This window comes from Camellia sinensis, chromosome 6 (genome assembly GCF_055761805.1).
Source record: "Camellia sinensis isolate YWXY chromosome 6, ASM5576180v1, whole genome shotgun sequence".
Classification (NCBI taxonomy): Eukaryota; Viridiplantae; Streptophyta; class Magnoliopsida; order Ericales; family Theaceae; genus Camellia; species Camellia sinensis.
The window spans coordinates 181,024,039-181,048,684 of NC_138966.1; the positions used below are offsets into that span (position 1 = coordinate 181,024,039).

The window sequence follows — 24,646 nt, forward strand, 5'->3', positions numbered from 1 at the left end:
CATCAAAAGAAATAAAATTAAATAAAAAAATTATCATGAAATTTATCAAACATGTAACAAGAAAATTTTCTATCAAAGAACAAATTTATCATTAATTCTTTTCATTTAGATTCAGTGAAATCAATTATTTATGTCGATCATCTCCATCATCATTCGATCATTTTCATGATTACTATCAATTGCTGTTGTTGATCAACCAGGGCCGGCCCTGAGTTTTCGGGGGCCCAAGGCGAAACAATTTTTTGGGGCCTTTTAGATATTTATAAAAATAAAAATATAAATCACCCGAATTTTCAAAAATAAATATTTGAGTTTGCAATTCATATTTTTTTATATTTTTTGTATTTGGCAACTTTTTTTTGTTTTTTTTAAAAAAAACAAAAATATTATAGTTTTTAAGTGTATCTAAATAGATGTATCTACAAAATAAATAAATAACATTGCGCAAAATATTTAAAAAACCACTAAAAAACACATAATTGGGCCATAAAAAGAGAAGAAAAAAAAAATAGGCCCCATAGACATATACATATATTTTATATTTTACTTTTTTAATTGGGCTAACAACTAACACTTACAAATATTTTTTAACTGGGCCTTTTATCAATTGGGCCGAATAAAACTTTTGAGGCATTTTAAAATGACCTAAATTAATTAAACAAAATTGGGTCATTTTGAATTTTTGATATATTACAAGATAATGAATTTTGGGGCCCTTTTTTGGGCCTAATTTTTGGGGCCCTAGGCACAGGCTTCACTGGCCTTAGCCCAGGGCCGGCCCTGTGATCAACTTCATCATACACAATGTTCCATATTTTGATAAAATAATAGTACGATGACTATATTTTTATATCATGTTTTGTTTATTATTTCATTTGTTAAACTTTCATTGGTTTAATGAGTTCCATCACCTATCAACCACAAAAAACACATAAGATGGTAGACAAAACATGATAAATAAAGATATATTTAAATAATGATATAATAACTACATTTATAGATCATATTTATTTTTTCTCTCATATTAAAAAATTTCATTAGTTGAATGAGTTACATGATCATGTTTATATATCTTCTATTTACCCTCGTGTTTATAAAATTTCGTTGATTCAATAAATTAAATTACTTATATCAATTATCAGTCTATTATAATAAATAAAATATGATAAATAAATATAATTATTATAGCATTATTATTTTTGAAATTATATATAGTGTGTGTTGTGAAAAAGGCTGTAAGAGAATGAGACGGTGTGTTAAGTCGGTTGTGCAAACGTTTGGAGGTGATAAACTTTGGCATTTCTTTCCTTCGGGTTAGAATGGAGAGCAGAGAGGAGAGGAAAAAAACATGGCCCTTGCCCTTTCTAGCCCTTTTTGTTATAGGTAATAGAAAAGTAGAAAAAGCCAAAAGAAAGGTCAAATTAATAACAAATGAATGACCGAAGCAACTAGGAGAGGAAAAAAACATGACCGTTGCCAGCTTTTATTACTATGGGTGAATTACATTAATATTTCTTATAATTTGAAATTTGTGTTACTTTAATTTTTTATTTTTTAATTGTGATATATTTAATCATAAATTTTGAATCTTATTTCAAATAAGCACAATTGAAAATATCATAAGATTTTTTAAGAGTAAAATCGTCAATTTGATAAAATATAAACTAATTTGATAAAAATAAATATCAAACAAACATTTTTGAATTTTTAAAAATCATTTCTACCCACGAAAAATGAAATTATGTAAAATTGATAAATCTCTTAGACATTTATTTATTTATTTTACTAAATTAATTTTTATTATGTGTTTAGATGATGATCATGTAAAATTAATTTTTAAAAATTAATCATATAATTTTTATTAATTTTACATAATTTTATCATTGGTGAATAAAAACAATTTTTAAAAAATTAAAAATATTTTTTTGGCATTTATTTTTGTCAAATTAGTTTATATATTATTAAATTGACGATTTTGCCCTTGAAATTAAACAATGGTATCTTCAATTGTCCTTATTTGGAATAAGATTCAAAATTCATGGTCAAACGTGTCACAATTGAAAAGTCATGAACCAAAGTGAGACAAGTCTCAAACTATAGGGACTGTTAGTGTAATTTGTCCTATTACTATTAACCATGCGATACAAGGTGTATATGATTTAAAATGAATAATTTAAAAATAAGATTATAAAGTATACAAAACTAGTGACATATTATGTATGCGTCGATCTCAAGTCCAAGTGACCTTAACTCGGATCTCGCCATGCTGTTCGAAAATATTCTTCTGAGATGTACTGGAGAGTTGAGCAGGAAACTCTGCAGTGCCCTTGGCAAACTCACTGGCATGATCCATCAGATCCACCCTGCAGCGGCTTTAATTTTTTTAAGTCATTAGTTATTATTGTTATTATTATTTTATTTTATTTTTAGTTTTATTAATTGTGTGGATACATAAACTCTAATGTGATATTTAATTAATTTAATATACTATTTAATTATATATAATTAATTTAAATATTTATATATATATTGATTTTTTGTTTTTTTATATACATACAAGGTGTTTTATATATATATATATATATATTGATCTTATATTTATATTTATATATGTTATATTTATATGTATTTATATAATATTGTATAATAGTCAATTAAGTTATAAGCATTAGAAAGGGTTGAAAAAAGAAAAAAAAAAAGATAAAACGAAACAAAAACAGAGGGGGCTGTGTGGGTGCGGCAGCCGTGAGAATGAGAGAGAGAGTGAGAGATTAATCAAGAAAGAGACCCGAAAAAGACAGAAACAATGGGGAGAGAAAAAAAAAAGAAAAAGAAAAGGTTAGGGGTTTATTTTAGGGGTTTTATTAACCCTCTTAATATTTCTTTGATCATTGAAAAATAATTGTAAGTACGAAATCCACTTCTCTTGATTTATGTTTAATTCGTTGTTTTTATTTATTTATTTTTATTTATTTATTTGATGTTAGTTTGATTTTGTATATATATAAAAACGATAGATTGATTTTAATTATTTTGATTAGTTGTGTATGTCAGGTTTAGAATTTTTATATGTATTTATTTTATTATTGTAATCACATTTATGGTTATATCACTACAGGAAAAAGGAGTTATAGTGGCGTTTTTTTAATGACATTTTTTTGAACGTCACTTTTATCAACATTTAACGACGTGTTTTAAACATCGCATATGCCGTTAAACAAAATGACACCGTTTTATAATAGGAGGCGTTTAAAAGCGCCTCCAAATCCGTTAGCCTCACGCGCCTCCTTTCTCTCTCTGTTTTGAAACCCTTATTTTGAATCTGAGATGTTATACGCGCAAATCTCGAGCGATCTCTCTCTCTCTCTCTCTCTCTCTCAGAACCCATTTTGAAGCTGAGAATGATTGTTAAAGCCTTTTGTAAACTCTTATTTTGAATCCTCACGCCTTCAAATCGCACCTCTCTCTTGCTCACCCCCAATTGTTTCTAAACCCTTGAGAGCGATTTCGATTCAGAACGATTTTATTTGAGATTCAGATTCATACAGGTTCGTCTTTGAGATTCAGAGTGATTTCGATTTCATCTCAGAGCGATTTTGATTTTGAAGATCTCTCTCTCGATTTCAAAGCTCCACCGACTCTCTCTCTCTCTCTCTAGTTCTGATTTCATCTTTGGCTGTGCTTGATTTCTTAGAGTTTCATCTTTGAGATTCAGATATTCAGATCGGTCTCAGAGATCTCAGAGCGATTTCGATTTTGAAGTTCTCTCTCTCGATTTTGAAGCTCCACCGTAACCAACCACCATCTGCACTGTCACCACCATTTGCACCAGCGAGGTTTTGATTTCTCTCTCTCTCTCTCTCTCTCTCTCTTCCTTCCCGTCTCTTTCGATTTGGTTATTGAAATTTTTAGCAAGAAACTTACAAGTTTAATCAGGATTTGTGAAATGAAATGAATGTGCTCTAGGTATATTCTTGATGGTGAGTTGGTGACTAGAGGAGGAAACTTGTGGTCCATTTCTGAGATGTTTTTAATCAAACATGGAGATGGTACAAGAATTTGTATATTTCTGTGAAGCTATTTATGAGTAAAATCTGAATTCACTATTAAGATTAGCTTACTATGAGATGATGCTTTGGATTAGAGTTAATAATGAAGATAAAATAACAGAGCTCTATGATTATATTGCACTAATGGGGAAGTATCGCTCCCATCTCCGCTCACTGGGAAAATGTTTGTGCTTGTTGGCGCTGGAGGGGCTGGAAGAGCACTGGCATTTGGTGCTAAAAACAGAGGAGCGAGGGTTCTCATTTTTGACATTGATTTTGGTATGTAATTTAAAGCTTTGTGGTCACCTTTTCTTTTATCATACATATATTTTGACATTTTGTTCTGGGGCTCAAGGTCCTCCCTCTCCATTTCATTGGGTTGCCAATCACTACGTTGAAACTGCTTTCTTATGCATTGATGCGTCGTGCTATGATTGGTAACCTGATGAAGTAGAGACAGCCTTATGAAAGAGCACTTGAGCCCTTGTTTCTAACCCTGATTGTTCTATCTCAAAAGACAGAGCAAAGACTCTTGCTCTGGCTGTGTCGGGTGAGGCTCAGCCTTTTGAAAATCTAGTATCTTTCTAGCCAGAGAAAGGTGCAATCCTTGCTAATGCAACACCATTGGGAATGCATCCAAATACAGATCGAATTCCTGTGGCCAAGGTCCCTTCCCATATTTTCATTCCAACCAAACAACATTTTTGACTCGGGCATTGTAATTAACACTTGGTATTTCATTTTTTAGGGGACTTTGGGTGATTACAAAGTTGTCTTTGATGCCGTTTACATGCCTAGAAAAACCACCCTGTTAAAAGAAGCTGAGGCTGCTGGAGCCATCATTGTCAGTGGAGTTGAAATGTTCCTCCGTCAAGCCATTGAACAGTTCAATCTCTTCACTGGTAGGAAAGGTACCTTCAATTTCTTTCCCTTTTAAATATTATTTTTTCCCTTTAAATAGGAATTAAGGATTAATATTAAGTGGTTTTTTCCCTTTTAAATATTATTTTTTTAATATAAAATTGTAACTCTTTTATTGTGTAATATTGTTCCGTACATTAGGTACTATGTAACAAGAGTGTTATTCTTTTTTTTTTTGTAATCTAGGTCATTTAATAAATAAATAAATAAATAAACTTGATCTGGGTATGGAAGGATTGGATTTAGAAGAAGTTATTGTCCGTTTTATATGTGCATATGCATAAATCAAAGAACAAATTTAGGGAAATAGTCATATCAGAATTTTTTTGACAGTTTTCTTTACCTTCTATTATTATATTCAGGTAATCTTCGGATTCAACAGAGTTCTAGAAGGGAGTTGTTGTGTTCTTGCTGCTATAGATTCTGCTCTTGCATGTTTCCGTTACATAACTTTAAAATGTTGGTTATAGATAATTTCTAAGCAAGAACATGATTTGGGTACAATAGGATTGGATGTGAAAGAAGAAATTCTCATTCTTTTTCATTCCTCGATAACTTTGATAAGTACATATGCATAATTCAAGGGAGAGAAATAAGGAAATAGTTATATCAAAAGATTCTGTGGGAAGCAAGCAGTCCTCTAGTTTTGAGGATACTAATTCTGCTAAAGAGAAAGCTAAATCTATCTATCCACCTATAGAAAGCCATTGGAATTTACCTCCTCAAAAGGACTACAAGAAATTGTCATCATTAAACTTAAATTACAAGTCCATGTTGTCTTAGCCACTCAAGATTCGGGATTCACTAAAGAGAATTAGAAAGAGCCAAAGCTTGCTAGCAGTTCCCAAAGAAGCTCGTGATCCAAAAGATGATCAAATTGTTCAATCTTTCCGTGAATTGCTTTTGCTCGAGGGCCATCTGCCAGGGAAACACGGTGTGATTACCACACACTTTTACGGTATGTTTCTGCTGTGACATTTTTACATACATAAATAATTAGCCTCCTTCTGGGATGAAATAGTTTCAATGAAGTTTGTTAAGCTCTTTATGTAGCATTGTTTGAGTACTGTGTGGTGAAGTGTGAATCGGGCAAAGATGATGTTCTGTTTGGAGTAATTTTACTATTACATATATTTACAATGGTTTTCTTCCATGATGTCATGTTAGATTTTTGCGAATGAGGGATTTCGATCTGATGAAAGCAAAAGATATGTTTTTACAATATCTTAAATAGCGAGAAGAATTTGAAGTTGATACAATTGTAAAGGTGAATTTCAAACTATCTACCTGTAGCAATTTGTTGTTGGAACTATTTTGATGCCCATGAGTGGAAGTCTAGGTCATATTTGCAGTCCTTAGATAATATAATTGATTTATTTTCAATTTTTTCCCCTGAAAAGGCTGTTGCTTACGAAGAATAGGTACTAATATGCATTCACTCAAATTACTATGATAGGTCTAGACAGGAAGTGTCTCTCTCTTTTTTTTGAGTTGGTGAATTTTGAAACCTGTGTATAATATATGCTTTTGATGCCCGTTTGGAAGCATCATGACGATAAGATAATGACTGTTTCTCTATGAATATTGATGATGCCTAACTGTAAAAACACAAATTATGATGCTTACCTCATTGAACTTAACATATTAGTAAAAAAAAAAAATTAATAAAAAAAATAATAGTAAAACCTTGCAAAATTGTTAAATTAAATTATTCTAACTGCTTAGTTGTATGGTTCCTGCAGTATGCCTCTAATTTAGCACCAAAAGCCAGGAAAGAAAAAGCGGAGCATATTAAGAAAGGAAAAGTAAAATTTAAGTTTTACAATCTGCTAAAATTCGTGCTATTAATGTGTCACTATGCTCTAGGATTTGACACTACGTCCTAGGATTTGGGGGTTATTCTAGTTTGAGACAAAAACAGGTCTCCACATCTGGCATACACAACTCTCCATGGCATAGATGTCTCATTATAGGTTAATTCATTGATATGCTCACATGTATTTTGATTGTTTGAGGAGTTAGCTGACAAGTAAACACATCAGCTTGAATGTCTGTAATTAAGAAGATTGATTAGTTTTTTAAAATCATACTATATTTAGGATGAGAAGTTCAAAGCACCAAAACTATGCATATTCAATTTAAGATTGTGGAATTCTTTGTTTAATATATACTACAGGAATTTAAGTTCGAAGAGTACAAAGAGGTTAAGAAATGCTATCCTCATGGATTTCATGGAGTTGATAAGTATGGAAGACCACTATACATAGTGGGTTAATATATATATTTTTTACTGTCACTGTAAAAGGTATGGGAGTTTTTTCAAATCACACATACTGGGATGCCCCACCATAGTATCAATGGACCCAGAAACAAACAGATACATACTCATGAATTAGTCAAAAGGCCTTGTACCTGGCTACCCACAGTCCAGGCTTGACATCTTAGGCAAATCTAACATTGCTGCTGTTCATGGCTCCACCCACAGGCACATCAGAGTTGCTTTGCTTTCTCTCTTGTGCCCCTCCATCATCAGGTCCCAACTCTTGCCCAAACTTGATGGCTTCATGAGGTGCCGCCTCAGCAATTAGGACAACACACTCATTGACATTCAACAAAAAACCAAAGAGGTGTTTGATTTAGTCATTTTCTATTTCTTTTTTCACAATGTTGAACTGTTTTTAAGGTACTTGTGTTGCACATTGTTTGTTGTTCAGATGGCATTTTTGTCGTCACTTAACCAAATTGCAAGTATTGAATGGAAGTCAATGTCTGGGGAATTCATGCCTGAATTCTTTAAGCTGGTGTTCGGAACCCTTTCTCTGCCTATCAACTTTCCCGGAACAAATTACCACTGCGATTTCCAAGTAAACTCAACAACTTATTTCTTAAGTACATGTTGCTTTTAAGTCAACTAAACTAATGATATCTAAAGTATCCGATATGTTACAGTTTAATCATCAATTTTTAAAATTTGTGCTTTAGTCTAAATTAATAACGGAATGAGGGATATTTGGCTCTCGGTTGGTTCATTTCAAAACAAACCAACAACTAACATGAAGGCGTAAATTTGGAAGCGATGTTTTACAGTTTTAAATATTTCTGTATGTATGTTTTGTCTAACTGAGATGTCTCACAAGCAAGAAAGAACATTGTTAGCATGCTGAGACGACTCGTAGAGGAAAGAAGAGCTTGTCAAGAAACCAAACATGACATGCTTGGTCTCGTAATGAATGGGGGTTGAAGAAAACAGATATAATCTAACAGATGAAGAGATAATTGATCAAATGATAGCAATTTTGTATTCTGGATACGAGACTGTTTCGACTACTTCTATGATGGCTGTCACGTATCTCCACGATCATCCTAACGTTTTTCAAGAACTCAAGGTAAGTGGATTTGACAACATGTTTTGCACTCGTAGATAGTAATCTGTGTGTTCGAGCGCTCTTAAATCTAACTGGGATGTTTGTGTTTCAGAAAGAGCATCTGGCGATAAGAGAAAGGAAAAGGGCAGAGGATCCAATCAACTGGAACGATTTCATGTCGATGAACTTTACACGTTCTGTGAGTATTTTTGAAGTTTTGAGCCTAGCTAGCAACTGATCACAGAACCGGGCACAATGTACTTGGAAAGACATAGTTTTTAAAATAGACAATCAAACGAATCTAGTAAAATTTTGTCAATTTATGTGGTGTTCTATGCTCGTTTCTGTGTTTGTATAACTGAGGAATTGAAAAAGAGGTTTCAACTTGAAGAAAATTTATTAGATTAATCTGGTGTTTATTGGGTGCAGGTGATCTTTGAGACATCAAGATTAGATACAATTGTTAATGGGGTTTTAAGGAAGACTACGCAAGACATGGAACTGAATGGTGAGTCTCTTATGTTATCTTCTAAACACCGATATAAATATAATGGTCCCTACTATTAGCTAGGTCAATCATAAAAGAGGAATGCACCACCATTGTAATACCCTTTCAGCATGAGATTTATGTTATTAGCATGATATGATTTTCAATGGTCTGGATGAGCCAATTGGCCATGTAAAATATAAGATTTCATCAACAAATAGATAAATCAAAGCACTGTCTCTGTGTTTCTACAGGGTTTGTCATTCCCAAAGGATGGAGAATGTATGTTTATACAAGAGAAAACAATTATGACCCGTGTTTATATCCCGACCCATTAGCCTTTAATCCATGGAGATGGATGGTAAGTAAAAATCATAAATTCCTATGTTACCCATTTAGATTTATATAGCTTAAAATTTGAAATTTCATGTGTGAGCAGTTGTAAGTTGATTGTAGGCTTGATAACAGCGTAAATGAGTAAGGAAATAACTAATTTAACCTTGACTGCCAAATGCAGGACAAAAGCTCAGAGTCGCAGAACTACTTCTTCATGTTTGGAGGAGGCACTAGGCAGTGTCCGGGAAAGGAACTGGGAATAGCTGAAATTTCTACATTCCTACATTACTTTGTTACTAGATACAGGTAAACCACTAATTCAAACAACAGGTGATTCTCTCTCTGTTGTATGCTTTTGTTTTTATTACATACGATTCTGAACATTTAGTGAAACAACACTAAATGAAAGTTAGTTTCTTTCCCGTTAAATTGTTTTAGCATTGAACAACATGAGTTGGTTACCAGCACTTGCTTGAGCAGTCAAACATACGTGACAGTGCTGCTGAATGTAATAGTTTTTTGAACTTTTTATGATGCTGATATGTGCTCATAAATATATGTGAAATAATGATGATGGCACCTTTCTAGTTTTGAAGATATGGAATATTTCATTGATCTTATATGTAGTCTAGATATCCAGTTGAATGGGATTTACTGTATATAATTATGCTTTTATGTTTCAGTGTACATTATTTCTCTTCTGCATTATTTATAATGGTCTTGTGTATTGGATTTGATTTGATTGCCCGATAACTAAAGAAACACTAAGAATTTTTATGATTGTTCGACAACTAAAGGAAACTATTACAATAATATGCATTCTTCCTCTACTTTCAGTGTTCTGCCTTCAGGATTGAGGTGTCTTCAAAGGAATGTTTGCATTTGTTTTATGGGTTAAAAATTGGCTTCCCTGGATCCACACCATGTGCATTCATTACTTTCTTGTATTTCTTGACATTTTCTTTGAGGAATTAGAGTTTCTTATATGGAATTTTGACTCTCTCCATAATATATTACAAAACTTTGTTGCTACATTTGAGTGAGTGATGTGAGATTGTGGGTTGAGTGAGGTGAGCTTCCAGTTCATAACTAATTGTTTATTGTAGTTTGGTTTATTGTAGGTTGGCTGGTTGTACTGTAGGGAAGACAGTTGAGTGATGTGAGATCCTAAATAGCTGACTGGACTCTAGAAAATAATTTCATCCATGGGTGAAGTTATAGTTAGAAGCCAATAAGTTAACTTATAAAGTAAAGCTGGGTGCATGGTAATTATGGTTTGGATCTTCTTCTTGGTTTATTATTATGTTTTATGATTGGCAGAGACCGAGAGGATTGAAGGCCATGGGAAGCAGCATGGAGAGCGATTCAAAATGACAATGAAGGATGGATGGGGGCTTTCCTTTGGATTCTTATTTCTCTTCTTTTTCTTTTTTTTTCCTTTGATCTGATTGGGGAGTTGGGTGTTTTGGTTCACTTTCTTCTTATTTTTTGTGTTAAATGGGGGAGGGAGTGGTGAGAGAGAGAGAGAGAGAGAGAGAGAGAAGAGGGTAATGTTATTTTGTGGCTTTGAATACAAAGTAGTAATTAATTTTTTGGTTGAGAATTGTGAATACAATTTTTGGATATGTTATTTTGGGAGTAATATTAAAATATAATTTGCAGATATGTTATTTTGTGGGTAATGGTGATTGGTGAATGGGAAAGTGAATTAATGATGCATTTGCTATTTGAATGTAAGTTATTTTTTCATATTAGTGATATTCAGTTTTATTATATGTATTTTTTTAGTTTGATCACATAAATTAGCACAATTTCAAAAAAAAAACAAAGGATATATCACGGCGTTTTTTAAAAACGCCACTTAAACACTAAATATTAACGGTTAGATTTTTTAAAAAAAGATATGACAGCGTTTAAAAAATGTCGCTAAATACCATAATGACGTCATGATATTGTCAAGTAAGAAAACGCCGCCTATACTAATATAACGACGTTTTTAAAACATCATAAAGTTATAGCGACGGCCGCGTCCTCGGCGTTTGGTGCTAAGCGTCGCAAAAAGAATTAGCGGCGTTTTTGACACTTATAGCGGCGTTTAAAAGTTGAATTTCCTGCAGTGTATGAAATTAAAATAAACTTATAACCCATAGATAAATTCCTTACACTCCACCATGACTCTATGGATTGTTATTTTATTTGAGTGTTGGTGAGAAAGAGTGTATAAAAAAAAGGTGAGGACTTTGAGAATTATTTGAATGCCTTAGGCTTGGCATTGTTATATTTGTCCTCGTGAATAGATGAGAGACTGTGTATATATATTGTTGTCTCGTTCTCAGGAGTAGACGAGTGCTTTGATTCACGCGCGTACGTTTATGCTAACCATCCGGGGAGTGTAGATCAAACTCGGGACGATATCCCCGTGCAAGTTTGGCTTCGAAACAGTGTTAGGTATACGGGAGGCACATAGGATATATGTGTAGGCCGGAAGTGAAGGGTCGAAGTGGTGGAGTTAAGATACAAAGAATTAAATATGAACTTATTGGTATAAGTTGAATTTCTTTAATTTGTACATCTTGAAAAATAGTAAACGACGTTGACAAGTTATGAAATTTGGGCAGAGGCATGCATATGTAATTCTTGACAATTTTTGTATTTTAACTTTGTGCTAAAAAGATCGATTGGAACTTGTAATCGGATGATCTTAGTTACAATAGTTTTTATTCGTTTTACCAATGCAGATTTTAGATGTTGTTTTAACCCATAAAACGAGCTCATTTTTATTCGTTTTTATGTAAACTGAAATAAAACATTATTCTGTACACTTTTCATGTTTTGAATTTTTTTCAAAAAAAATCATCTTAGGACAGTTTCTTTTCATTTTCAACTTCAGATTTTTTGGTTGAATTCCATCTAGATTCTTCTATCCAGTTTTTCTCTCAACCTGTTTAGTTTCTACTAAATTTGTTCGCATGGTCTTTTAGGAAATTAATTTTGTACAACTTTTGTTCTTTGAGGTTTCGTCAATTCGAATTATTTAAGTATGAAACGGTGCATTTTTATACTTCTTCAGCAATTTACTTATGATTAAATGGTACTAACTTTTTTTTTTTTTTTTGCAGAATGGTGGGTCTTACTAACTTTTTATGCAGGGCTGACCCACTATATTTTTTTATGTTTATTTTGTTATTTTATACTCAATTTATATTTAGCTGTGTACGGACAAGAAACTAAATGCCATTGTATCTCGGAAAACTACGCCTTCGTCACGGTGCGGGTGAAACTACTTTTCTTATCCCGTAACAAGAATTAAATGTAATTTTATTTGTGTTTGGTGGACACGTGGGTGTCAAATATTTGTACTCATGCCAGTATACTTGTATACTGACCTGTTTTGTCTCTTGGCATCTCGGGTGCGTCCTATTTGAGCATAGTCGAGCTTCCTTTGCAGGATTAGCTGGGACTACGATGGTGAAGAGAAATAACTATAGTTGTTAGACATGTCGTTTGGACTTTTTTTTTGTTTTCTTGAGCTTAGAGTTGATATTAGTTTATGTATTTATTATTTTTTTTATGACCTTAATATTTTTATAATTTGGCATGGTTTGTAACTTTACATTATTTAAGTTATTTTGACTATTTATTATTACTTTAATGTTGGAGGTACATTGGTTAGTTATGAAATTATGGTGGATGGTTTGGTTAGCGTTTTGTTAGTTTTTTTTTTTTTTTTATTCCTTGTAATCTTTTGAGGATGGAAATTTACTTAAACTCTTTGGAGATGTGAACGTTTAGATTTTGTTTCACTCCTAGGATTTGGATGATGGAATATTGATTAGGATTTAGTCCTAATTTAATATTTAATTGTCTAAATTTTGGGGTGTGACACGCCCAAACTATGAGGGAGGAGTTCGATGGCATGGCCACCACAAATCTCGACAACGGGATGGGCTGCTCAGGCATTACATCTACATGCTCATTTGATTTCTTCCGGAAAAGCACATTTTCAATCGTGAAGTTTCCATTGTGAGCAGTAAGCAGTCCATAAACACGGGCCGAGTTTCCTCCACCTCAGTTTACTAGCCTCCACCATATCACTCAACACTATGTAGTTGACTGTCACCGAACCATTCTTGCAGGAACGTCTTCGTATAAGGGCTTATCATACTTATTGGTGGTGTTGTAAACATTCCACAATATCTGCTCGCTTCTAACATCATCTTCCGAAGACAATTTGTCCTTATCCTTGAGAGCCGCTGTTGGCTTTTTTGGCTTTCGAAGGCTAATAATGTAAATTTATGCGTGCCAGCAAGGATCAATTAGTCCTTACAGAATTTATAATTGTCAAACCAATTATCAAGCGATTGTCTTGAAGTTCTTTCAGCCTCAATGAAGAGGACTTTTACTGGTGACTTGTTTAGGAGAAAATTGTGAATAGTAACAAGTAAATATAATTCAGAAATCGAATCTCATTAAGCAAATGAAAACTTACAATGAAGTTACAATGACCCAGCCTTCACGAGGTTAACAACAACAACCTACTAAAAAACTACTCCTAGGAAATGAAGTGCAGTACAAGAATTGAACTGCTGGAAATGTAAAGAACTGGAAATATAAAACTGGAAAGAAAAATATGAAGTAAATGATTGGTTTCTGGATCTGAGTCTGAGGGTTTCATTTTGGGGCCTTCCTTGCTATTTATACTTCCCAGTGGTAACCGTTGAAGCGGGCTTCTAACTGTTGAAGCGTCCTCCCATGATTGCTAAACATACTATGTCATAGTCAATCCCACTAAGTCACTCTTGCAGTTAGGCTTCCCTCCTGATTTTGAATTTAAATTTATGAGTAACCTTTAGGCCACGTCATCTTGTGTCTCTTGACTGTTCCAGTGCTACGCAGATCCATTATTACCAATACGAACTGCCACGTGTCCGACTTTGATTGACAACTTATATTAATTTCCCAAATTGCCCTCATGTGCCACGTGTTAAGTTATGATTGGCTTATACAAAATATGTAGCCAACATTACCCCCAGCACTAATATACCCAATACTTGGTGATATTAGTAGACTAGTGCACTTTGTCCACATCTTAGGATGTGCATGGACTTGGCTGAAGTATAACCATCTTCTTAGAAATGAAGCACTGACCTTCATTAAATCCTTCCCCACGCTTTAAATATTCCCTCCATATTTTGCGAATACGAAGAGACTGATACATCCCTAATGGCCAAACCAACCTTTTTCTACATTGATCGAACATACAAAAAGGCATTTGACAATGATGACCACCCTCGAAAGAATCTTCATGCATTTATTGGCCACATTTATCCGCCCTCATTTATACAAGTTATGGAAGCTGTTGCAAATTATCAACCTTTGGACCAAAAATCTACTAATTACAATTCTCTGGACCAAGAACTTACAAAAATCGATATTGGAAGTTCCTCCTCCGTCCCAAAACTTTCTGCATGGGATGAAGCTGCTTCATTATCTTCTAAAAATACTAGCTAGGACGCTTGGTCCACCCCTAGTCAACCTCAAACAAGAGAACGAATACACCATCGATTTCCTGAGTTTGATGATCCCACTGCAATTCACCCCTCCATGCGCAGTTCTGTAGTATATCCATACGTTCTTTTCGTCTGTCTTCGCAGCCTTGAAGACAACCTATTTTTGGCATGGCATACTTCTACCTTGCCATCCAGAATGGTGCGAAGAACTCCACACCCTATTGAAGCCTTGGGAATCAATCATGCACTCTTAGCCAAAAAAGCAAAACTTTGCTCTTTTGATTGGCTAGAATGCTTGAACAAGCCTGAATTCCCACCTTTATTTGGAGGGAACCCAACTGCTCCTCCATTGCCCTCCAATTCTAACTGGATTGAGGAACTGAGCCAATATTTTGCTCCCTACCAGGCTTCAATTCCTCCTACTCCTTACTAACAGTACAGAGCTCAGACTCTGTTTGCCGCTTTTTCCCATTTATCCTTTGAAGTCCTTCGAGATGACATCACTCACAAGAACTTACTATGGTCTTGTGATATTGTTTCTCGAAGCCGCATTCTCAATCCTATGGCCTAGGCTGAACTTCATACTTTCTCGGATCAACTTTCCCTTCTACTTAACTGGCACACAAATCCTTCTATTACCAGTGAGTTATTGGAGAATACTTCTGCTACACGCATTCAAATTCAGTATGAAGCAAATAATCTTCTCGTAGAATATGAATACTTTAAAAACCAAGATTCAGAGTATGAGGAAGATGCCACTATGGGTGATGCACCTGAAGAATGAGAAATAAACAAGACGGAGAAGGCACTTAAACAAACAGAATTTGAAATGAAGGCCCAACAACTCTTTTTCCAACTAAGGGCTCATCAATTAGATAAACCAAACTTAGATAGGTTAGAAAAAGAATATGTATTCATTGAATTTTGCTAGACAAAGTTCCATGATCTTGTGACTTTGTCCATTCCTTATTTTTACAAAATTGAAAATGTAGCCAAGTAGGTTTCCCCAATGTAAACATTACTTATCAATAGAACTAGGCTTCTCAAATTTCATTTGTTATGGTCTGGTGTTATGTTCCAATTGTATGGTTAACATAATTTGTGTGAACAACAGCTTTGAAGTCACCAATCTTGCTTCGAAACCAAGTTTAAGTGCTTCGAAGTATGGAATTTTTCCTTAGAAATTACACTGCTTACTCTTAAAGAGCTCTCTCAGATAGAAAATTCAAGGATGAAATTTCATGAAAAGGTAAGTCTTTTGGGTTTCTTCACTACTTGACCAAGAACTAGTTTTGTAGTGCTTACTTATTTCAGAACCCAAAACTTTAAACAAGATAAGCATTCCAAAGACTCCTTCGAAGGATATTACCTTATAAAGATGTCCTACGAGTATGCTTATAAAACCTTTGAAGAAAACAAGCCGTAACTGATGTTTTTTTAAGACATAACCTTCAGAGATCTTGGAAGGAAACTTGCTTCAAAGCCAACTACAGGTTTTCGAAGCCAAGCTGAACGTTTAAAATATACTTCCCTCCCAAAACTTACTCTTGAAAGAGACTCTCTATAATGTGGTTTTGAGATCCCTTGTGTTTTAAAACTAGAGTTTTAATTCCACATGAGTCAAAACCATCAAATAATTTATTTCAGGTCTACTTAACCAATTGGGCTGACTTGGTAATTTTTTGGGCAGAAAGGTTTAAACCCTTTTTCTTCGCGCTTTACCTATTCACTTGCCCAAAATTTCCCTTCTCACCTCTACTACTCTTATCTGCAACTTGTCACTCCTCATCCACCTTCTTTTTTCAACTCCTCAATAATGACTTCTTCTCCTCTAAAAGTACCAGTCGTTGAGCGTGTGAGCCCATCTATGGCTTTGAGGAGACTTATTAATGAAGAATCTAACAAATACAAAGTTGGTGAACGGTGTGCTGTCAATAGCCGCATCCTCATTCCCTGTTACCATGCTCAAGAAAAATACGTAGTTGGACCCATTTTCAAGGAAGCCCTTGCTCAACTCCCTACCTTATACCCGCGTCTAAAAGATCATTGCCTCATTTACGAGGGTGGCCTTGATTAGAGGAGCTTGAGGTTGAACCGACCCCATCGCTGTTGGCTCACCTTGAGGCTTGAATGAAAGGAATGGTACGATCGAGTTGTTCCTGCTAGGATGTTAAACCTTCAAGAACTCTGTCTCCTCGACGCCCTTCGATTAGCTAGGTTTTCTATTTCTGAAGACCCTTCCCTCATACCTGTTGCACTTTGTTTTTGGAATCCATCTTTCAATTTTTTTCCAATTTCGATGTGGTATGATGGCCCTTACTGTTCTTGATATATGCCATCTCTTAGGGTTATTCCCCATTGGCATTCCTTTTAGCCCTGATTACCCTGACCTTAATGTGCCTTTTTCCATTCCCCCTCTTAGCTCCTCCTTTAGTGATTTCGCAAATTTTGAAAACCAAAAGGAGGGCCTTGTAACAGATCGAGAGTTTTTCTCTTTTCTTCTATACTGGCTTTGCAAAATTTTATTTTGCACTTCTTCTCAGAGGGTTATGCCTGAGTTTGCCTCTCTTGCCAAGGCTCTTTCTTTGGGAAAGAAGATAGCCCTAGCTCCATATGTTTTAGGCCAGGTATATAGAGCCTGCTCCCAGCTTTATGAAAAACCTTTGGATGCCAACCAAGGAGGCCCACTCTAGATATTGCCACTTTGGCTCTTTACCTACTTCACTGATTTACACTCTAGATGTCTGAGATTTTTGGTACCAAACACTACTACTTATGGAGTAAAATATGCCAGAGTTTCACTTTACCCTTCCAACTTTGCTTACTACTTCACTTTTTGCCACCAACTCCCAACTTCCTCTCCTTTTGACACCTTTTTCTGTCCCTTCGAAGCTAATGTTGGCCCAGCATGGTTGAGGACCTTCTTGGCTGACAGAAACTGGTCACAACCTCAACACAGGGACATGTGGGTTTCTATCTTAACTTCAAGGGAGCTTTTTATTGGCACTTTACACTCTCGAGCTTACAAATGCATAGCAGAAGCCTACTGCCTTGCTCAATTTGCTAGGCAATTTAGGCTGACCCAGGGTGTAACAACCCCATCGCGTATAATGATTAGCACTTAATTAATTAAGGATATTTGAAATTTTATCGCCAATTATTATAATTTAATCTGGGATTCACGAAAATTATGGAGATTGATTCATATATGATTTTATCAAGGATTTATTTTGGAATTAGAATCGAAAGCCTAAATGGCTCAAGAAAGTGCAAATAGTGATTTGAATTATTTAAATTTTGAGTATCGGGCCATATGGGAGTTTAATTGAATATTCGATTCAGGTTTATAAAATTGAGACCCGATTAATTAGGTCTGAATTGGAGTTAATTAAGTTGAGAGGATTAGGAATTAAGATTATTATAAATTAAATTCATTATGTGGTGCCTAATTTGAATATGTAATTTATTGACAAAATTTTGAGTCTGATTAGAAATTGAAGGATTAACTGATCTAAGAAACCAAAATTGAGGATGGAAATGAGTTTAATTTAATATTTAGGGCCTTTTAGGAGTTTGATTAAAAATCTGATTCGGATTGTTAAATTTAAATATATTTAATTAGGCTCTAATGGAAGTCAGTTAGACTAATTAAATTATGTGAGATTTGAGATTAGTTATAATTAACTAATTTTGTGTTAATTAAAATTAATTAAGATTAAGTGATGCTTAATTAAATTATTCCTAGACATAAATTGAATTATGGACAAAACTAGTATTGGGAGTGTAAATGGGTGTGGGTGTATTGAGAAATCTGTATGTGTGTGTATGTGATGTGTTGGAAATCAAAGGAGTGTGCACGTGTGTATTGTAAAGAAGGGAGTGTGTATATATGAGGAGAGAGAGAGTAGGTAACTCTTGGTTTTATTATTTTATCTTACTGGGTGCATTCTTATGCTAGAGGGATTTGAGAACAAAAAAAAGAGAGAGGAACTTCACATTGCTTTGGGCAACCCATGAGTGAGAGAGAGAACCAAGAGAGGGAAGGAAGCAATTTCAGCTCAAGAAGAAGGAAAACTAAGGAAAGAAAAGCTAGAAAAGATGAGAAATGGAAAGAGGAGCTCAAGGTTTGAAAGAGAAGAAGAATTAGAAAACTTAAGGTATGGAATTTATGCCTAATTTGTGTAGAACCCTTACATTACACTTACAATTAAAGATGAAATTAGACTCAAATCATGTAATTGAAAGGAATTAGCAAGAAAATGAAGAAGATTGATTTAGGTGTAAGATTATGGAAGTTAATTTGGAATTGGATTCTAAACATGAAATGGGTTACATGCATGTGGGTTATTATGGAAAATAAATTAGAAATTAATTATTTTGAGTTTAATTTTTGTAATCTTGCATGAGATTAAGTTTCATTGTCACACGTATGAGGGAATTATATGAGTATTTGAATTTATATTTACATGCATCATGGATTTTGAAGAAATTGAGCCATTTAAGTTCATATTTTGAAGAGAAAAAGGGAATGTTTTATGAACATCAAGTTATGGAAAATTAGAATTAATCCTAATGCTAGATAAAGCTTTGATTTTATAATTAGATTTTTAATCCATGTATGTAATGTAATTTAAGATTTTATTTGAATTAAACATATTTTGATTATGAATTAAGTTGAGGTTACAAATTAAGTTGAGTTTAAGATTATGGAAATTAGTGGGAAAATTTATAAGAAGTTTCATGACTCCAATTTCATGATTTCAAGGAAAATAGAAAGAACGGGAGGCCAATTTTATGTAATTAAAGAGAAAATGAGAAATTGAAGCTATGATTAAATGTATGAAAATTAATTTAGAAATTAATTACTTTGGTGGAATTTATTTGTCCTAACATAAAATTGAGTTCCAATTGTACGTACATTATGAATTTTTCAAGAGTTTTGAAAGTTTAATTCATGTTTTAAAATTTGTGGGCTTGAAATTGGGTTTGATATAGAGAAGATGAGTTAAATTTAAATTTGGTCAACTGGAGCATGATTTTGAATAAATGATTTCTAATTGAGAGTGTTTACTAAATTATACAATGGTTCTCCATTTTTTTGTACCAAAAATACATGTTTTGAGGCTTTGAATATCAAATATGAACTTCAATTACAATTTTGGAAATTTCAAAATTTATGTTGTCCGCTCGAGCGAGGAAAGTCTCGCTCGAACGTGAAAATCGAGCTCCCAATAATTTTTCAAATTTTGCAATCCGCTCAAGCGGCCAAAGTGGCGCTTGAGCGGAGACCCATTTTCAGCATGTTTTGGAAAATTGCATTTAGTTCACATTTTTATTCTCATCTCTTTCCAAGGCATCTAGACATGATTTATGACTCAATAAAGATTAATAAGCTACCAATCAACATAGATTAGTTAGTTGAAGAATGAATCATTGATCTAATGGTAATTGTTAAAAAGCCAAGTAAAAGATCAATCTATTTGGAAAAGAAGGGCTTAGTAATGAAAGAATATGTGAAATAAGAACCCGGTTTATTTGAATGAGAAAGAATAAGCGTAGTAGAACTTCGGACTATTTAGACGGAAAAAGACAAGAAAAATCAAGTTTGATCGAAGGAGTAATATTGTATTTCAATGTGTATATGTTATGTACTTGTGTGGGTCACGCGCCATTGTCTGCCTGATTTATCTGATATGTCCAGTCCGTCTGATTTGCTTCTGCGGCTATTTGTGAGTAATAACTTTGTAAAGTTATGTTCAATGTTAAATACTTTATGAACATTATGATATGAAATTATTAGTTTCTGAAATGCTACACTATGTTTGAAATGAATGAATGATTGTCCAAGATTCTAAAATGCATTCGTGGCATCCTTAGCATCATATGATATGCGTCCCTTTATGCATCATCAGGTCCCTTTATGGGTCATCAGGTCCCTTTATGGGTCATCAGGTCCCTTTTTGGGTAATTAGGTCCCTTTATGGGTCATTGGAAACATCTCTGTGCACATGAGTCATCGGAATGCCTTCAAGGTCGTCCCTTCATGGGTCATCGGATTTGTTAACGCTAATGGATGTACCACATATGATTATATGCAAAATCTGAATATGAAAATGATTATGAATATGTATATGAATCTGTTTCTGATTTTGAATCTGAATATGCATAAGAATCTGATTTCTAACTCTGTGATGGACGTTATTCACTAAAACCCTTTACTCAATTATTATTCGCTGGGCTCTAGCTCACTATATTATTTATGTATGTAGGTGATCAGGCGCGCGACCAGGCTTGGAGGCATCTGCCTAGAATCTGTTTTTGTCAGCCAGCCTATGTGCCTCCCGTGGAGGTTCCGAATATGTCAAGTGATTATGGCCATATGATTTAAAGTTTAAGTTTTGTTTTCGTGTTTGGTTGAACAAGTCTTGCGTATTTTGTAAATAGGGCTAAGTCCCTTTTTGTCTAATCTGTATATATATAATGACTTAAAGATGATGTGTGTATATGTATATAAATAGTTTAAAATTTTTCTGTCTCATATAAGTCTGCACAACTCAACGGACGTTGTATATTGTTATTTGCTTCCGCTAGCCCCTAATATTATGTTAATCTGTCTCAGAGGCCTTCGGTAATCCAGGATTACTGGCCGATTACGATACTAAACCTATAGGGGCGGGTTTGGGTTATGACACAGGGGATCCCCATCCCTCTATGCAGCCAAACTAACCAAAATCTTGCCACTAGAGAGTTGAAAGTGCAAAGAACCAGGTTGGAGGAAGCAACCTCCAAATTGATTCAAGACTTGATTGAATTTTAATTCACTCCCTTCATCCTACAAGGCATTGCACTGATAAGGTACCAAAATTGGTGGACGGCCAACATGGAGGTGCTCTTGGCCATTTCCTTCGAGGATTTGTTAGTAGGGTTAGACGTGCCCTCTCAGGCTAAACCCAAGGAGATTAGGATTTCTGCTACTGCTTCCATTTCTCCTGCTATCCCAGCTCCTACTCTTGTTATGTCAGCCCCTCTTCCTAGAGTCACCAGGGCTGCTTCGAAGAAAGGTACTCATTTCTTCTTTCCTTTTTCCTTTCCTTTTATGATATTCTGTTTGTTTTCTTATGGCTTTTATTTGATGCGGGAACTTCTCAGGAAGACTCTCCTTAGAGGGCTCAACCCTTAACCATTCTCAGAAGCAAGCAACAACAACAAAAGAAGAAAAAACTCCTACTTGACCCTAAAGAAGAAAAAATATGTACAGCTCATACAAACAAGGAAGAGGCAGAGAAGGAGAAAGAAGTGCCATTAAAAAGAAAAAAAAAAAGACAGTCTCTCATTCTGATTTTACAGAGGACCCTACTCACAAGGTGGCTGCTAAGGCAGTGGAGAGAAAACAATCCAAGGAAATAATTGTCTTCCAGAGGTCTGAGAAGAGGAGACAGCAATAGATACTAGGGGATGAAACTGCTGCTGCTGATGCACTCCAAAGGGAAACTGTAAGAAGGCAACAAACTGCCGAGCACTACACTCTTCGTAGTTCTCTAATCACCACCACCACTTCTAAGGCTGGTAATTTCTCTTAATTCATGTGGTAATTTGTCACGACCCGCTCCTCGTACCTAAGGATTAAGCATCGTGATAACCAGTAACTGAAGTTACCTCTGACCAATTCTTAAACAAATTACTAAACACGACTGGAAAAATATTTAAGTAAGGGTACTAAAATAATCATTGGAGCTTTTGCTTTTATAACAAAAATTTATTGACCAAAAGGCCGATATTTACATATGAAGAATAGAATTATAAATACTATAAAAGTGCTCTATGTGTCTATTCCACATCCCCGCTTCTAAGACTTTCCAAAAGTTATTTCTAAATTGCATCGTTCCTAAGAATTGGTAAACAGCTATAAGCACATGGCAGAGTGAAAATATTATACTAAGAGCATAAGGGCATAAAATTCACCGTAGATAATTATTGGCTAAACAAAGCTTGATATTAAAATACAGAGTATATAATACAGAGATCATTTGACATATAATACAGAAATCATATTAACAAAATAATCATACCACGAAACAGAACGGAACAAAACAGATGTATAGACTTAAGAGGTGGCTTGTACGAACTCTAGAGATGGCTCCCACCATAGTGTAGCACCTAGCTCCGTACAACACTTTGTTCCACACTAGAAATCATAACCACAATACAGAACAGAACAGATGTATGGACTCAAGAGGTGGCTCGTACGAACTCTAGATGTAACAATCCACATTCATGTCCTAGTCATGCTTGCATGCGTTTATATGTTTTGCCATGTTAAGTTGCATTGTCAATCTTGCCTTGATTCGCTTAAGTGTGTTGCATGCTTTGTCCCTTCTTTGCTGACCCTAAGCCTAGGTCATGTTAAGCCTAGATCATTCCAAGCCGAGGTCATCTTCAACCTAGAGGTACCTTGGAGCCACTTTGTTTGACCTCCACCTTCGCCTTGACATATTGGTCGAGATGTCATTATCTAGGCCGAGGTGTTCATCACCAAGGCCGAGATGTGTATTATCTAGGCCGAGATGTTACCTTTGCACCCAAGTGATCTTGTCCTGGAGTGGTATGACCTAGACCGAGGTGTGGCACATCTAGGCCAAGGTGTGGCACAGCTTAGTCAAGTGTTGTCCTTCCTAGCCGAGGTCATTGTCACCTTAGTCACCGAGGCCTTGTTGTTAGCCGATGTCATCACTTGCTGGAGTGCCTTACCGAGTAGCTTGTTAGATACGCTTTGTCATAGCCTTGTCTTGTCAATCTATCACCTTTTTTAGGAGAACCAACCATCCGCTGCCACGTGTTCGAGCTGAGGGTTAAGTCAGCCGATAGAGAGAGAAACCCATCATTTGTTATATCCTTACTTTTGAAGAAGAAAGAGAAGCTCTAGAAGAAGGAGAGGAGTTCTTGAGGGTGAGTAGACTTCCAAGCTTGATTCCTTGAGATCGAACCGTTAGATCCGTGTTCTAAGGTTAGATTCTTAATCTGCTCTTGCTGTTCTTTATGTTTATGTTATTGCATTGCATGATTGAGTATGATTTGTAAGCCATGCATTGCTTTGAAGTCCGGGTTTAGAGAGAGAAAATGGTATTCATGTGTTCTTCAAGAAAAGTCATGTTTTGATTCGAAAGTTCACGCCAAGATTCATGTTTTTGTGTTTGTTTTCACATGATTTTCAAGTATGGGTACCCGAGTCCATGTTTTCGAGCTCATAGCATGAAATCCTAGATTGTTGTAATAAAGAAGTTATGATTTTGGCATTCATGTTCTTCATGATCTTCATGTTCATGTTCTTCCTGTTCTTCACGGGTAGAAACCCAGATCTCCAGACCGCACTTCTCGAAGTGTAGTCACCGAGATCATACTTACCTGCACCTCACACTTAGGCCAAGCATCGTATCTCACCTTGGCCTACCTTGCATGATCACTTGCACCTTTAGTTGTCTTGTGTGCACCTCGGCATGCAGTTGCACGCCGAAGCCTAGGTAGTCACACCTCGGCCAGGAGGTGTGGGACCTCGGCAAAGACCTAGTTGGTACCCAGCATGTCTTCCTGACATGTAAAACAGTGTTTTGACTCCCAGCATGTTTTCCGAGATCAATTGCATGCATGTAAGACTTGTTTTGGGAAGTGCATTCAGTATGCTTTGTCATGTGTTTGTAGGACCTGGACCTTTGCCTTGACCCCGACGTCCCAAGAACTAGGTGAGTGGTATTTCTAATAAAGTTATGTTATAAGGTTTTGATAAAGCTTTGCCTCGTTTTGATAAAAGTATTTGTTAAGCATGAATGATATCCCTATTTTATGTATCAAGTATAAGCTTTGTTTTAGATGACATTCTTGGAGCCGTCCTTTCGTGTTAAGGGACGTTAAGCCTAAGTAACACCGTCCTTCCGTGTTAGGGGACGTTAAGCCTAAGTCACACCGTCCTTTCATGTTAGGGGA

At 35.1% G+C, this 24,646-nt stretch overlaps 2 long non-coding RNA genes and 1 pseudogene across 2 annotated transcripts; all 3 read left to right on the forward strand.

The window, feature by feature from the left end:
* Positions 1-4,186: 4,186 nt before the first annotated feature.
* LOC114286037 (uncharacterized) lies at positions 4,187-4,840 on the forward strand. Its single transcript, XR_014331877.1, has 3 exons — positions 4,187-4,328; positions 4,567-4,715; positions 4,798-4,840. It is a non-coding gene; the product is annotated as an uncharacterized LOC114286037 (long non-coding RNA).
* Positions 4,841-7,312: 2,472 nt separating this feature from the next.
* On the forward strand, positions 7,313-9,730 carry LOC114321779 (cytochrome P450 85A1-like; annotated as a pseudogene).
* Positions 9,731-18,632: 8,902 nt separating this feature from the next.
* Positions 18,633-21,160, forward strand: LOC114286035 (uncharacterized). The gene is made up of 2 exons (XR_003637387.2): positions 18,633-18,825; positions 20,938-21,160. It is a non-coding gene; the product is annotated as an uncharacterized LOC114286035 (long non-coding RNA).
* The last annotated feature ends 3,486 nt before the right edge of the window (positions 21,161-24,646 follow it).